We start from the raw sequence: 15,620 nt of genomic DNA, 5'->3' as shown, positions 1-15,620 counted from the left end.
ACGATTCGATTGTGGTGATTACCCTGGGGAGTGTGGTGTCTGCTTGCGACATGAAGAGCACCATATCATCGGCGTATAGCCCAACTCTATCTTCATGTTCGCCTATTTGAATGCCATGATAGTGCGGGTCAGATCTTATGCGCATGGCCAACGGCTCTATGGCCAAAGCGAACAGTAATGGCGATAGAGGGCAACCCTGTCTGGTCCCTCTCTTTAGATTAAAGTTGTCTGACAGTATCCCATTCACTAATATACCTGCTCTGGGGCTTTTATATAACAACTCCACCCATCTTCTGAATTTAGGACCAAATCCGAATTTTCTCAGGACCTGGAACAAGTATGGCCATTCAACCGAATCGAATGCCTTCGCTGTGTCCAATGAAGCTAGAGCCCATTTCTCCTGCCTCTGAACACCAATCTGTGTCACTACCTGCACTCTCCTGATATTGTCAGTAGTTGACCTACCCGGCATAAATCCAGATTGATCCGGATGTACCAGTGCGGTGGCCACTTTACCCAGCCGCCCAGCCAATATTTTTGCTATAACCTTATAATCTAAATTTAGCAAGGATATCGGACGGTATGACCCGCATTCATCCGGTTCCTTGCCAGGCTTCAGAAGCACTATAATGGTCGCATCATACATTGTTGGTGGGAAACTACCATCCCTAAAGGCGTCATTATACATTTTAAGCAAAAGGGGGATGATGTGAGCGGAATATTTAACATACACCTCTAAAGGTATTCCATCAGGCCCGGAGGCCTTACCTCTTGCCAGTTGTGAGATGGCCTCCTGTACCTCTAAGGTAGTTATGGGCGCTTCCAAACTGTCTAATGCTTCCTGCGTCAAAGTTGGAAATTCCAAGTCCTCAAGATAGCGCAAAACATCCTCCATCGCATAGTTCACCCTAGAATCGTATAAGTCCCTATAATATTCCTGGAATCTAGCTGCTATAGCCGCCGGATCCAAGAGTATCTGCCCATCCGCTGCTTTGATGCGTAATATAGCAGGGGAAGCCTGACTCTGCCTAACAATGTGGGCTAACAGTTTGCTGGACTGGTTACCCAACTCAAAATACGTCTGTTTGGAAAAAAACAATTTCCTTTGAGCTTTTTCCTTAAGCAGAGTCAAGTATTGTCTCCCTTTAGATAACCACGCCTCCTTGTTCACATCATTGGGGTCAGCGACATAGTCTGCCTCTAATCTAGAACAATCTGCTGCCAGGCCCTCCTCCTGCCTAGCCGCCGACTTCTTGATATATGATATGGTAGATCTGAGGCAACCTCTAAGATATGCTTTCATGGTTTCCCACAATAGTGCATTATTCGACTCTTCCTCATGTCCCTCCAAGAATACCCTTAATTGGTCAGGGATACGATCAGACGGTCCGAACAAGGTCAACCAAAAAGGATTAATCCGAGCCGAGCGTCTGGTCACATCCCCACCCAGCTCAAACGTCAGTTGCACCGGAGTGTGATCAGATATGCCCCTAGATCCATATTCTACGCTATACACCAAGGAGCTCGTACTCGAGTTACCCAGAACATAATCAATGCGTGACAACGTACCATGACTAGCGGAGTAGCATGAGTACCTCCTAGTATCTGGATGTTTCAGCCTCCACATATCCGTCCACCCTACCTCCTCCATTAACTCGGCTAGAGATGTCTTGTTGTTGCAATGGCTATCAGCAGCCTCCGCCGGTTGGTGCCTATCCAGGTCCCTATCTAAGGTCATATTAAAATCACCCATACTGACTACACGAGCCGATGGATAAGAGGCTGCAAAACTCACCGCCTGCTGAACCACCTGCATGGAGAAGGGCGGAGGAACATATACTCCTATGATAACATATAGTATACAGTTTATGTAAGCAGCTACAAACACAAATCTACCTGGCACGTTTCCACCTCCCATCTAAGAGACTTGTGCACCATGAGAGACACGCCCCTAGACATATTCGTGTAACATGAGTGTTGCGCCCATTGGACCCAAGGCTTTTGTATGCGCCTTGTATTATCCACCGTTAAATGAGTCTCCTGCAGACAAAGAACATGTGGATTAAATCTCCTGACTGCCGAGAACACCATAGCTCTTTTCCTAGCGGCCCCCAATCCCCTGACATTCCATGACATTATGCGTAATTCTGCCATAATGATGTTTTACAATGGACCGCTGACACTTTCCACGCCTCCCACCACTTTGCATTATAACTAATACAGCACATATAACATAACATGTTAACTGTCAGGCTTGTCCTGACATATACTGTGAGTGCCTGCATGGTGTAACACGTAACCATTCGCATCACTCTTGACATATGAAGACAAAAACAATTAACCTCGTTCGTTGTGTGGCACTTCAAGTTAACGGGGTGTGCTTATGGCATTTAGCCGGCAGCACCAAAGATCTTGAAGCTAATACAAAAGCAAATCTAAATATACCGACCGGGACCCAGTCCCTAACCTCTAATGGGATCCCAGGACAAAAATCTAACCATCGGGTCAGTATGGACGCTCTCAGTAAACTAGGGGACATATGCGCCATTCACTCCACCCCTCCTGACCATAGTCCTCCCAGTACCTCAGGTATGTGGATCAAGTGAATAACAAACAATATCCCAGAAGTCCAAATTATACTTAGGCAGTCCAGACGATACCGTTGGTCCAGTGTCCATACACCTGGGCCCTTCTTTCGCACGCAAACAATAAAGATAGAAAAGAAAAACATGGTGAGGAATGTTCCCACTATTATCTTGGGGCTCTTGCGTTTCTTCCTCTTCCATCCAACCAATTAGTGGCTTCCTCAGGAGTATTGAAGAACCGGCTCACATCTCCATCTGCTACTCTCAGGCGCGCTGGATATACCATGGAATATGGCAGATTCTTCTCACGGAGCCTTCTCTTCACGACACTAAACGTGGCTCTGCGCTTCTGTAGCTCGGATGAAAAATCCGGGAAGATCATAACGGTGCTGTTTTCATATTTAAGCTCCTGTTTCGTACGCGCCAACCGCAGTACATGATCTCTGTCCATAGAGTTCAGTAGCCTTGCAAGTAAAGGTCTTGGGGGAGCCCCCGGTGGGGGAGGTTTGGCGGGAACGCGATGTGCTCGTTCAATAATAAATGCCGCCGAAAATGTAGCATCCGGAAAGGAATCTCGGAGCCAGTTAGTGACAAACATACATGAATCATTGCCCTCAGCTCTCTCCGGCATGCCGATAATCCGCAAATTGTTGCGTCTTGTACGATTCTCATAATCGTCACACTTCTGTTGCCAAAAGTTTATTTTTTGCTCCAATTCCTGTACCTTATCGGGGAGCGGTTGTAGGCGGTCCTCCACGTCTGAGATCCTGTTTTCGGTCTCTTTGACGCGGTCTCGGATGGCCTGCATATCATGGCGGAGTAGGCCAATATCCACCTTTACCTCCTCCAGTTTGCCCACCATAGATGTGCGACAGACAGATATCGCTTGCAATAGTTGTTCAGTCACTTGCTTCAGAGAGGGTTCACTGGCCGGGGCTCCCACCTCCTCAGACACAGCAGCCTCAGTCGTCCTCTCCACTGACGGCATACACGGTCCTGCGCCATCTTGATCCTCCACGCGGGCAAACTCCCGGAGCCTGTCCACAGCAGACTGCGCTTTATTACGAGCCATGCTCGGGTCACGGGCCTTTCCCGACCTCCTGCCGGTTCTAGTTGCAATGTTTGCGGTGATGAATTAACAGGATAATGGTACCAAAACACTTTTGCAGCCGTGACCACAACATCACAGACATGAAAGTATTGATGTTAAAAGGGAATTTCAAATCTCATAAGGACAGCAGTCATGTAAGCTCATGACCACCTTAGACACACTCAGATCAGGAATGAACGTGTCTCATGGATTTCTGTCCTTCTACATCTCTTAAGGAATGTGGACCTCTTGGGTTCATTGCATTAGTGGACTGGATATCAATAGGACGACAATAAAACTTTCACACTGATTACCTATAATCCTCATCTATTAGTGCCCCAACAATTTACTGCTACTACAGTTTGTTTTCTCCTCCACTCATATTGATCTAACATCACTTGTCTCATCTACCTCTTTATTGCTATGTACTTTGGTGTATAAATATGTGAATCTTCAGATGCCTGAGGAAGAGGCCCAAGTAGCCTCGAAAGTTTGAAATTATGTCATCATCCTTTCAGTTAGCCAGTAAAAGGTATCGACCACCGAGGGATCTTATTCCTTTTTTTATCTTCTCTTTAGTGGCTAACATGGTACAAATATATATTTTTTCACTTTAACAAAATGGAGGATACCAGAATGTACTTCACTTTTATAGAACTAAAGACACCTTTGAAGAATTAGGCACAACTAGACAGGGACATTTTCTTTTTATCCATGTGCAAGAAATCACCTGTTACATCAACGTAAGGTCCAAATGGAAATGAAAACACAGAGAAACAAATTTACAGAGAGCACAATACAAAAATTCCACCAGTACTACAACAACAACAACGTATGGACATTTCTAATCCAAAGGAAAATACTGTTCAGTATTAAAGGGGTTCTGCATCCGATCGGTGGGGGACCGACACCCGGGACTCCCGCCGATCAGCTGTTTGAGAAGGCAGTGGCGCTCCAGGAGCGCCGCGGCCTTCTCACTGTTTACCGCTGGCCCAGTGACGTCACAACTAGTATCAACTAGCGTGGGCGGGGCTATGCTCAGTTCACTTGAATGGAGCTTAGCCCCACCCAGGCCAGTTGATGCTAGTCGTGAAGCCACTGGGCCAGCGGTAAACAGTGAGAAGGCCGCAGCTCTCCTGGATCGCCGCTGCCTTCTCAAGCAGCTGATCGGTGGGGGTCCCGGGTGTCGGACCCCCACGATCAGATGCTGATGATCTAGCCAGAGAATAGTTCATCAGCTTAAACAAACTGCAGAACCCCTTTAAGGGAATAAATCTCCTATAAAATAGAGGACCTGTATATTTCCACACTATGTGTGAATTAGAATCTATGTAATAATAAAATTTTAAAGTGCATCTCGGAACATTTGACTCCAGGTGCAGGGATATTTATATTAAAGGGGTGTCTGGGCATATGGTGCTAACCTGTGGATGGAAACTCCTTTACCCAGCACTTACCCTCCCTCACTTCCCCCATAGCCACCATCTCGGCACACGCTGCAGGCTTTTACGCCCAGGACCCAACCGGGTGTGGCCGCATCTTTTCCTGTTCGGCTGCATTATAGTAAAGCACATTGCGGTAATTCAACAAAATGCCACAAACATCTTTTTGACACTAACCAGAAAGATCATCATCAGCAAAAATGTGTCTTCAATGCTCCGGATAAAAAACCTGAGCAATGTGAACATTCCCCAATCTGGCTCAAAACCAATAACAAGAAACAGTGATATATTAATTATGATATATAATATCCTGCTTCTGATTAAAGGGGTTTTCTGAGATTTTTTTAACTGCTGACCTATCCTCTGGATAGGTCATCAGTATCTAATTGGTGGGGGTCTGACACCCTGGACCCCCGCTGATCAGCTGTTTGAGAAGGCACCGGTGCTCACAGTAGTGCCGCAGCCTTCTCTCATTTGACGAAGCACAGCGCCGTACACTGTATAGTGGCTGTACTTGGTATCGCAGCTCAGTCCCATTCACATCAATGGGGTTGAGCTGTACCTAGGTCAGGACTGATGAACGTGATGTCGCTGGCCTAGGAAAAGCTGGAGACGACTGTGGCGCTACTGGGAGCACCGATGCCTTCTCAGCGGGGGTCCCGAATGTCGAACTGTGCACGCCCGATCAGTGCAGGGGCCTGGCTAGGACTGCTATATCCGTCGGCATTGCCAATGAGGGCGAATTAACCCTTAAATTCTGTTGTTAATGCTGACTGTGGCTTATATGAGGTTCGCAGAGGGAAGTAGCTCCCCCTCTCTCCCCATCACCCCCGATCCTCCCCCGCGCTGCTGTGACAGGGAGCTAATGGCTGCCATGGCAACCCTAGGCCTCAAGGTCTGCCATGTACGGAAGTCTATGGGCCTCGCAGGCACACTGTCAGTGAAGTACACTGACCGTCAGTGTAGTACAATACAGCATGCTCGCCATAGACATAGCAGCAGCGAGAAGGAAGGGAGATGGGAGTCGGCACGTGCGTACCTTCCCTTCATACAGCTGATCGACAGGGGTGCTGGGTGTCGAACCCTGATCTATCCTCTTCCGAGGATAGGTCATCAATATTAAAAGCCCAGACAACCACTTTAAAGTGGTTTTCCGCTTTTCTAAATGGATGACCTATCCTCAGGATTGAGGAGGTTCAATTCCAGACAGACTCTATAGGAACTAATGTGCAGCAGCCTGCTGTCATTCAGGAGAACAGGGGCTGCCGCAAACACACTCCGGCTCCCCGATCCTCGGGATGGGGGGGGGGGGGCGCTCCCTGTTTTTATAATTGCAGATACCATGGACCACAGCATCTGGAGGGTTAAATGTCCATAATAGATGTTACTGCCAGTCACGGACATGAGACCCGGGTGCTTGTATTTTAAAATAGCGGGCACCTGGCGGCTATGGCACCCACTGAACACATGAGCAGGCTTTGTATATATACATAAAGCGGTCAGTAACGGGTTAATACTGGACAGTGCATGTTTGAAACATTTTTTGTATCTCCACATAGCATCATGGATATGGGTAATGTTCCTCCAACTGGTTGTATATCTGATCTTCTGTTAAATGAGTTCTTCCATTATTAAAGAGGTTCTCTGGGAATTAAGAAAATGTAAATACTTAAATATTACTTTATAATAAATATGTTCACAAATACCTTTTATTAGGGTACTTTCACACTAGCGTTTTCCTTTTTCAGCATAGAGTTCCGTCCTAGGGGCTCAATACTGGAAAATAACTGATCAGTTGTATCCCCATGCATTCTGAATGGAGAGCAATCGGTTCAGGATGCATCTGGATGTCTTCAGTTCAGTCTTTTTGGCTGTTCAGGACGGAGATAATATCACAGCATGCTACGGTTTTATCTCCGGCCAAAAATCCGGAACACTTGCCGGAATGCCGGATCCGGCATTTTTTCCCATAGGAATGTATTAGTGCTGGATCCGACATTCAAAACACAATGGTGGATCCGTCCTTCCGCCCAGACCGAAAAAAATGTGAAAAAAATAAATGCCGGATCAGTTTTTCCAGATGACACCTGATCAGTCTTACAAATGCCATCAGTTGGCATACGTTTTGCCGGATCCGGCGGGCACTTCCCTTAGTTATAATGCCTCGTTTTGTCTAGGGAGCCATCATCAAGGGAAATAAAATGGCTGCCATCCTATTAGTACAAACAAAACCTGTCCTTATCACACAGCAGGACAAGTTACTTCACAACACTGAGCTTTAGAGCTGCCTCATCCTCCTCTCTGCTTGTCAGGGGTTATGCTCCTGTATACAGGTGAATTTCTGTGGGAATGGAGATGATGAGAAGACATGAGAGGAGGGTGAGGTGTGGTTAATGAGCAGCAGCACTTGAATGCAGTCTCCATTACCACAGCCTGTCCTGTCCGTCCTCTCTGTACTTCATGTCTTCTCCTGAATTAAATTCTTATCATCTGTATTCAGAATCATAATCCCTGACAAGTAGAGCAGAGAGGAGGATGAGGCAGCTCTTTATCTCAGTGTTGTAAGGTAACTTGTCATCCTGTGTGATCAGGACAGGTTTTGTGTAAACTAATGGGACGGCGGCCATCTTGTTTCTCCTGATGATTGCTCCCCAGACAAAACGAGCCATTATAAATAAAGTTATTTGAGAAGAATATAATTATTATAAAGTAATATTTAAGTGTTTTCATTTTCTTAATTCCCGGAGAACCCTCTTAATATAAAAATGAAAATCAGAAATCATATAGTACATGACCATCTCTTTCTAATAGAACTAGAACCAGCCCTGTACCTCACATGGATCCAGAGATCTCCCCATTCATTGCTCCAATTGTTCAGCTAGGTGTATTTCAGGCTGTCCGCTTAGGAGGAGTGCGCTTTCTCAGGGGGCATGCACTTTCTGCTGCGGCTGGTGGCAGTTGAAGGATGAAATTGAGCATGTGCTTCCATCTCAGTGAACAGGACATAGAAATGAGAGGGCAAATAGCAGTAGCAGATGACGGTATAGATAGATTCACTGAGTAACTCAGTGGCCATGCAAAATGTTTAATTACATGCAATTACAAAAGTATTCAGATCCGGGGGCTGCTTTGAAAACCGTACAATATTATTCATAGGACAAGCCCTTAAAGTTACATTCACACGACGGCCATTCAAAAAATCTGACATGTCTGTTTTCACGTATGGACAGCCCCACATACAATTCAAGGGGGCTGTCTTTAACCCTTTCAAGACCAAGCCATTTTTCACCTTCGTGACCAGGCTTAATTTCACTTTAGTGTCACTTTATGTGGTAATAACTTTTGAATGCTTTTATTTATCTGAGCCATTCTGAGATTGTTTTCTTGTGACATCTCGTATTTGATGTTAGGGGTAAATTTGGGTCGATAAGTTTTACCTTTATATTATAAAAAATCCCAAATTTACAGATTTAAAAAAAAAAAATATTTTTCTAAATTTGAATTTCTACGCATTAAAGACAGATAGTGATACCTCATTAAATAGTTTTTACTTAAGATTCCCTATAGGTCTACTTTAATTTTCAAATTGATGCTAATATACACTTGATATTTTTAAGATGTTAGAAGGCTTAGAATTTAAGAAGCAATTTTTCTAATTTTCTGTAAAATTTTCAAAACCAAAGTTTTCAAGGACCATTTCAGTTCTGAAGTCACTTTGAGGTCCTTAGATACTAGAAACCACCCATAAATGACCCCATTTTACACCCCTCTAATTACTTAAAAATGGTTATACAAACTATGTTAACCCTTTAGGTGTTCCACAAGAATTAAAGGAAAATAGAGGTGAAATTTAAAAATTTTCAGTATTTGTACCGATTTTTTATTTTAATCTAATTTTTCCTAAAACATAGCAAGGGTTAGCAGCAAAATGAACCTCAATATTTATTATCCTGATTCTGCAGTTTACAGAAACACCCCATTTATGTTCGTAAACAGCTGTATGGGCACATGGCAGGGTTCAGAAGAAAAGGAGCAACATACGTTTTTTTGGGGACAGATTTTGCTGGAATGGCTTTTAGGTGTAATATCATATTTAAAGGCACACTAAGGCACCCCTACAGTAGAAACCCCCCAAAAGTGACTATTTTTTGTTGGATGGGCGATAGTTTTTATTGGCATAATTTTTGCGTTGCATATGACTTTTTGATCGCTTTTATTAAAAAAAATTGGGAGGTAAGGCAAAAAAAACAGCAATTGTTTTTTTGGGGTTTTTTTTGTACAGCGGTCACCACGCGGGATTAGTATCATGATCATTATATAGATCAGATCTTTACAGCGATGCCAATTATGTGTAGTTTATTATTATTATTATTTTTTTTTTTATCTTTTATAAAAGAGTGAATATGGGAAAAGTCAATGAATTTTATTTTTAATTTCCCTTTTTTTTTTTTTTTTTTTTTTGCACTCTCTTTTTTTTTTTTTTTTTATCAAGTCCCACTTGGATCTTGACGATCCAGTGGGGTTGATGCCTGTTCTATACTTTGCAATGCTAATGCATTGCAAAGTATAATGCTATCAGTTTTACACTAATAGATGGCAACACTGGACGCCTTTGCAAGCAGCAGCCCGATGGTTAAGAGAGGGAGCCCCCTCCCTCTGTTAACCTCTTGGATGCTGCTGACTGCGGCATCTAAGGGGTTACAGCAGAGTGTCAGCATACAGCTGACACTCGCTGCTGATGGCGGCAGCTCAGGAACAGAGCCGCCGCCATCACATACAGCAGGGGGGACCTCACAAGGGGGCACAGGTAAGGGATGGGGGCAGAGGACACTCATGGGGGCAGACTACATGGATGGGGGCAGGCGGGCACAGATGCCGTCAGGGAGAGCGCATGGCCGGCAAAGACAAAAGTTGTGGAGGCAGGGCGCACGGTGGGGAAGGGGGGGCGTCACAGTTTAATGCAGGGGGCCCAGATGGGGCTTACAGATCGGGGGCACGGAGCACACACTGCCTGATTTCAGGCTCTCATCTGCAGAATGCAGATCAGACCCTGGAACAGGCACTTTTACACTGTCGCGATCCGATTGGTTAGCCTGCACAGACTAACCAATCAGATCGATCGTCGATAAGGGACCACTCTGATTGGTCCCTTACTGGCATTACTGGACTGTGCACTGTCAGTGGCAGTGCAGAGGCAGAAGCTTCAATCCAAGCATTTTGCAGCGCTTGGATTAAAGAGCTGCCATAACGTTTATATACGAGCTATCTGTACGGGGATTGTGCAGATAGGACTTATATAGCCGTATGGCATGGATTGATATTCATGTTCTAGAAAGGCATCTGTGAAAAAACAGCCATTAAAAATGGACCAGTTTAACAACTGTTGTCTAGATTTAGCCTTAGGCTACTTTCACACTTCACTGCACAGACGGATCCGCTCCTATAATGCAAACGATGGTATCCGTTCAAAACGGATCCGTCTGCATAACAGTTTTTTTCAGATCAGATTTTTCACTTCGTGAAACCTCAGATCCGACAGTATATTCTAACACAGAGGCGTTCCCATGGTGATGGGGACGCTTCAAGTTAGAATATACTAAAAGAACTCTGTACATGACTGCCCCCTGCTGCCTGGCAGCACCCGATCTCTTACAGGGGACTGTGATCCGCACAATTAACCCCTCAGGTGCCGCACCTGAGGGTTTAATTGTGCGTATCATAACCCCCTGTAAGAGATCGGGTGCTGCCAGGCAGCAGGGGGCAGACCCCCCCTCCCTCCCCTGTATTTAATTAATTGGTAGCCAGTGCGGCCCCCCCTCCCTCCCTCCCTTGTATTTAACTCATTGGTGGCCAGTACGGCCCCCCCCCCCTCCCCTGTATTTAACTAATTGGTGGCCAGTGCGGCCCCCCTCCCTCCCCTGTATTTAACTCATTGGTGGCCAGTGCGGCCCCCCTCCCCTGTATTTAACTCATTGGTGGCCAGTGCGGCCCCCCTCCCTCCCCTGTATTTAACTCATTGGTGGCCAGTGCGGCCCCCCTCCCCCCCCTAATTAAAATCCCCCCCTAATTAAAATCCCCCCCCACCCCCCCCATCATTGGTGGCAGCGGAGAGTTCTGATCGGAGTCCCAGTTTAATCGCTGGGGCTCCGATCGGTAACCATGGCAACCAGGACGCTACTGCAGTCCTGGCTGCCATGGTTACTTAGCAATTTTAGAAGCATTATACTTACCTGCGCTGTCTGTGACCGGCCGGGCGTTCCTCCTACTGGTAAGTGAAAGGTCTGTGCTATAAGCAATGCGCCGCACAGACCTTTCACTTACCAGTAGGAGGAGCGCCTGGCCGGTCACAGACATCGCAGGTAAGTATAATGCTTCTAAAATTGCTAAGTAACCATGGCAACCAGGACTGCAGTAGCGTCCTGGTTGCATGGTTATCGATCGGAGCCCCAGCGATTAAACTGGGACTCCGATCGGAACTCTCTGCTGCCACCAATGATGGGGGGGTGGGGGGGATTTTAATTAGGGGGGGAGGGAGGGGGGCCGCACTGGCCACCAATGAGTTAAATACAGGGGAGGGAGGGAGGCCGCACTGGCCACCAATGAGTTAAATACAGGGTAGGGAGGGAGGGGAGCCGCACTGGCCACCAATGAGTTAAATACAGGGGTGGGAGGGAGGGGGGCCGCACTGGCCACCAATGAGTTAAATACAGGGGAGGGAGGGGGGCCGCACTGGCCACCAATGAGTTAAATACAGGGGAGGGGGGCTGCACTGGCCACCAATGAGTTAAATACAGGGGAGGGAGGGAGGGGGGCCGTACTAGCCACCAATGAGTTAAATACAGGGGAGGGAGGGGGGGCCGCAATGGCCACCAATGTATTAAATACAGGGGAGGGAGGGGGGTATGCCCCCTGCTGCCTGGCAGCACCCGATCTCTTACAGGGGGCTATAATACGCACAATTAACCCCTCAGGTGCGGCACCTGAGGGGTTAATTGTGCGGATCACGGCCCCCTGTAAGAGATCGGGTGCTGCCAGGCAGCAGGGGGCAGTCATGTACACAGTTCTTTTAGTATATTCTAACTTGAAGCGTCCCCATCACCATGGGAACGCCTCTGTGTTAGAATTTACTGTCGGATCTGAGTTTCACGATCTAACTCAAATCTGATAGTATATTCTAACATAGAGGCGTTCCCATGGTGACGCTTCAAGTTAAAATATACCATCGGATTGGAGAAAACTCCGATCTGATGGTATATTAATAGGGACTCCTGACTTTACATTGAAAGTCAATGGGGGACAGATCCGTTTGCAATTGCACCATATTGTGTCAACGTCAAACGGATCCGTCCCCATTGACTTGCATTGTAAGTCTGGACGGATCCGTTTGGCTCCGCACGGCCAGGCGGACACCAAAACGCTGCAAGCTGCGTTCGGATGTCCGCCTGCTGAGCGGAACGGAGGTCAAACGGTGCCAAACTGAGGCATTCTGAGCGGATCCACATCCACTCAGAATGCATTGGGGCTGTACGGATCCGTTCGGGGCCGCTTGTGAGAGCCTTCAAATGGAGCTCACAAGCGGAACCCCGAACGCAAGTGTGAAAGTAGCCTTACTTTTGTCACCTCAGCATAAGGCCCCATGCACACGGCCGTTGTTCAGGGCCGTGTGCGGGCCGTGGAACCGCGGCCTGGATCCCTTCCTGTGAGCTGGAGCGCACGGCGTCACTGGTTGCTAGGACGCCGTGCGCCCCCTGCTGCCGGCACAGTACAGTAATACACTGGTATAGATCGTACCAGTGTATTACTGTTCTGTGCCGGCAGCAGGGAGCGCACGGCGTCCTAGCAACCAGTGACGCCGTGCGCTCCAGCTCACAGGAAGGGATCCAGGCCGCGGTTCCACGGCCCGCACACGGCCCTGAACAACGGCCGTGTGCATGGGGCCTAAAGCTGTTGTCTAGTGTGGGTGAATACACAGGTGTGTTCGTTACCTGATTGCTTCCATGTGCCCTATGACTGGTTATACAGTGATTAACAATCCCTTTTAAGCTGTGCCTTTGTACTTATGTCTTATTTCAAGTTTTTGCTTGATGTAGGGATGAGCGAATCGACTTCGGATAAAACTTTGTTCCAATACTGTACGGATCAGGAGCTCTGTACGATATTAGAATGTATTGGCTCTGATGAGCCGAAGGTATTACTAATTCGTAGTTAGTAATTACAAGTTATTATTAATTAATTTGCACTGTAAAAAAAACATTTCCCGAACTCTGGTTCGGCTCCTGTTCCGTACAGTATTAGAACGAAGTTTTATGCGAATCAACTTCGGATATTTCTGTGACACACTTCTGTGTACAGGTGAGATCTCCCACAGCTCTTATTGCACCTACATTTTGGCATAAATTGCTCCAAAACGTTGGGTAATTTGTCGCATCTATGCTTATAGATGGTTTATGTGCCTAGTCTGAAAGGGGTGTGGCTTAACTGAAAAGGGGTGTGTTTTCACATGAAAGGTTAAATGTTCAGTTAATCACGATTTTGTCATAATCGCCCAGCCCTAGTCGGTATAGAGTCAGTAAAGTGTCTGTCCCTGCACCAGTATTCTCCTTCAGCCTGAGCCCCTGTGATAAATCTGCGCCATCTATAAGATCAGTAAATCTGCCCCTACATTCTCCACTGTATTATAGGGGCTACGGCCGGCTTCACATCACAGTTTATTTTTCAGTTCTTTTGATAGTCAGAAGAACAGAAAAATACGGAAAAAATGGATCCGGTCTTTTAAGCGACCATTATGCTCAGTTGTGCACATTTTCCATCCATTTGAGCCATTTCCATCTGAGATCCGTTATTTTAGATGGGAAAAAAAGTCCTTCGCGCAATTTTCATTTACAGCAGTTTGATAAATCTCCCCCTATGTCTCTATTACTGTAAATCCCGCGCTCACGGGGGATCTCGCACCTTACATCATTTGTTGTTGTAATAAACCTCATGCAGTGACGCGTATATATTCTGGTCTCCTCGGCCATTGTTATCATATTACTGGATCGGTGTAATGACTTCTAATGAGAACATTTTGTACATTTTTTCTTCACAGATCCAGGCGGGCGGCCATGAGCTTCCATTCTTCTGGACGACGAGGAATCTCACCTTTCCTTCTGTCATTACTTTATTCAATTGTGTGTAATGTCGGAGAAACCTGCCATATACAATAATTAGAGATGAGATAAGTTTACTAAAGTTCGATTCGGCTGCTTCACCGAATTTTATAAAAAAAATCCACTTCTGCATAAAGTGCATTTCTTTGCAACTAGTGGGTGCAATCTCTGTCATTGTACCCCTGAGATGCTGCGTTCATACATGATCGCAGCATCTAATATATAAAGCTGAGTTTATGTGTGTGTGTCTGTGTCCGCTAAAGGAATCCGCACCATTGCATTTACAATCACGAAATTTGGCACACAGGTACATCAGGTGTCCGGGAAGGTTTTAGTTTCAGCTCTCTAGGCATTGATTGCGGCACCTGAGGGGTTAAATGACTGCTCCCGCCATGTATTGTACAGCCGACACCCGCCGTGTATGGAGTGGGCTCTCTTTAGATGGCCACATTATACACCTGCGGGCAAATACCATACATGTACGCCATTATGCGTTAAAGGGGTTGTCTCACTTCAGTAAGTGGCATTTATCATGTACAGAAAGTTAATACAAGCCACTTACTAGCTACAAGCTACAAGCCTTCCTAGGAAGTGAGAGAAGAGTTAGCTAGCATCCAAAAAATAAGTTTTTAAATTTTTTGGTCACCCTAATGATAATGAGCAGGTCCTATCTCATCGATAGGTTGTTGGCTTGCACGCCTGGCTTTTGGCTTATAGCCTTTGTGTTATTGTCTGTCTATTATATGTTATAGGTAAGGGTTTATTGTTATTAAGAGGCAGCATATTAGCTATAAGGATGGAGCTATTGATTATAGATAACGTAGTAACTATAAGGAAAAACTATTGATCATAGATAGTTTAGTAACTATACAGAGAAGCTTTTGATGATAGGTAAGATAATAGCTACAAGGAAAAATTATTGGTAATGGGTAGAAGAATATGAAATTTTGGGTGAATTTGATTCCAGTGAGCGATTAGGTTGCGATCATAGTGATTAGATATTGACAGCAAGTACGTGGGAATGTTACAGAATTATTTTTGTACTGAGATATGTCCGCTGATTAGTTGTACTCAGTCATACACCAGGATTGTGTGTCTTCTATGGAGGAACAAGCTCAGGTTGTGCAGGAGATGAGCAGTTTGGTGATAGAACGTGAGTAGAGATGAGCGAATTTCCGTTTATAAAATTCATTTGCAATTCATTTACTGGTTAAAGGTGAATTGCGTTATGGATTCCGTTACCACGGACCATAACGCAATTCCATGACGGAATGCATAATCGATTGCCTTTAGAGAAATTCTGTTATTCATTCTGTCATAATAGAAGTCTATGGGCTGCATAACAGATCCATCC

At 45.8% G+C, this 15,620-nt stretch overlaps 1 protein-coding gene across 1 annotated transcript in view; it reads left to right on the top strand.

Moving 5' to 3' along the window:
* Positions 1 to 14,372, top strand: part of LOC122919682 (class I histocompatibility antigen, F10 alpha chain-like) — an 82,291-nt gene extending 67,919 nt beyond the window's left edge. The window contains exon 8 of the mRNA XM_044268849.1: positions 14,206 to 14,372. The gene's annotated coding sequence lies outside the window, so the exon portion shown is untranslated. The remainder of the gene's footprint in view (positions 1 to 14,205) is intronic.
* Positions 14,373 to 15,620: the final 1,248 nt, after the last annotated feature.

Source organism: Bufo gargarizans, chromosome 9 (assembly GCF_014858855.1).
Source record: "Bufo gargarizans isolate SCDJY-AF-19 chromosome 9, ASM1485885v1, whole genome shotgun sequence".
NCBI lineage: Eukaryota > Metazoa > Chordata > Amphibia > Anura > Bufonidae > Bufo > Bufo gargarizans.
Note: the sequence above shows the minus strand (reverse complement) of the source record. Positions and strands in the feature narration are given on the sequence as shown.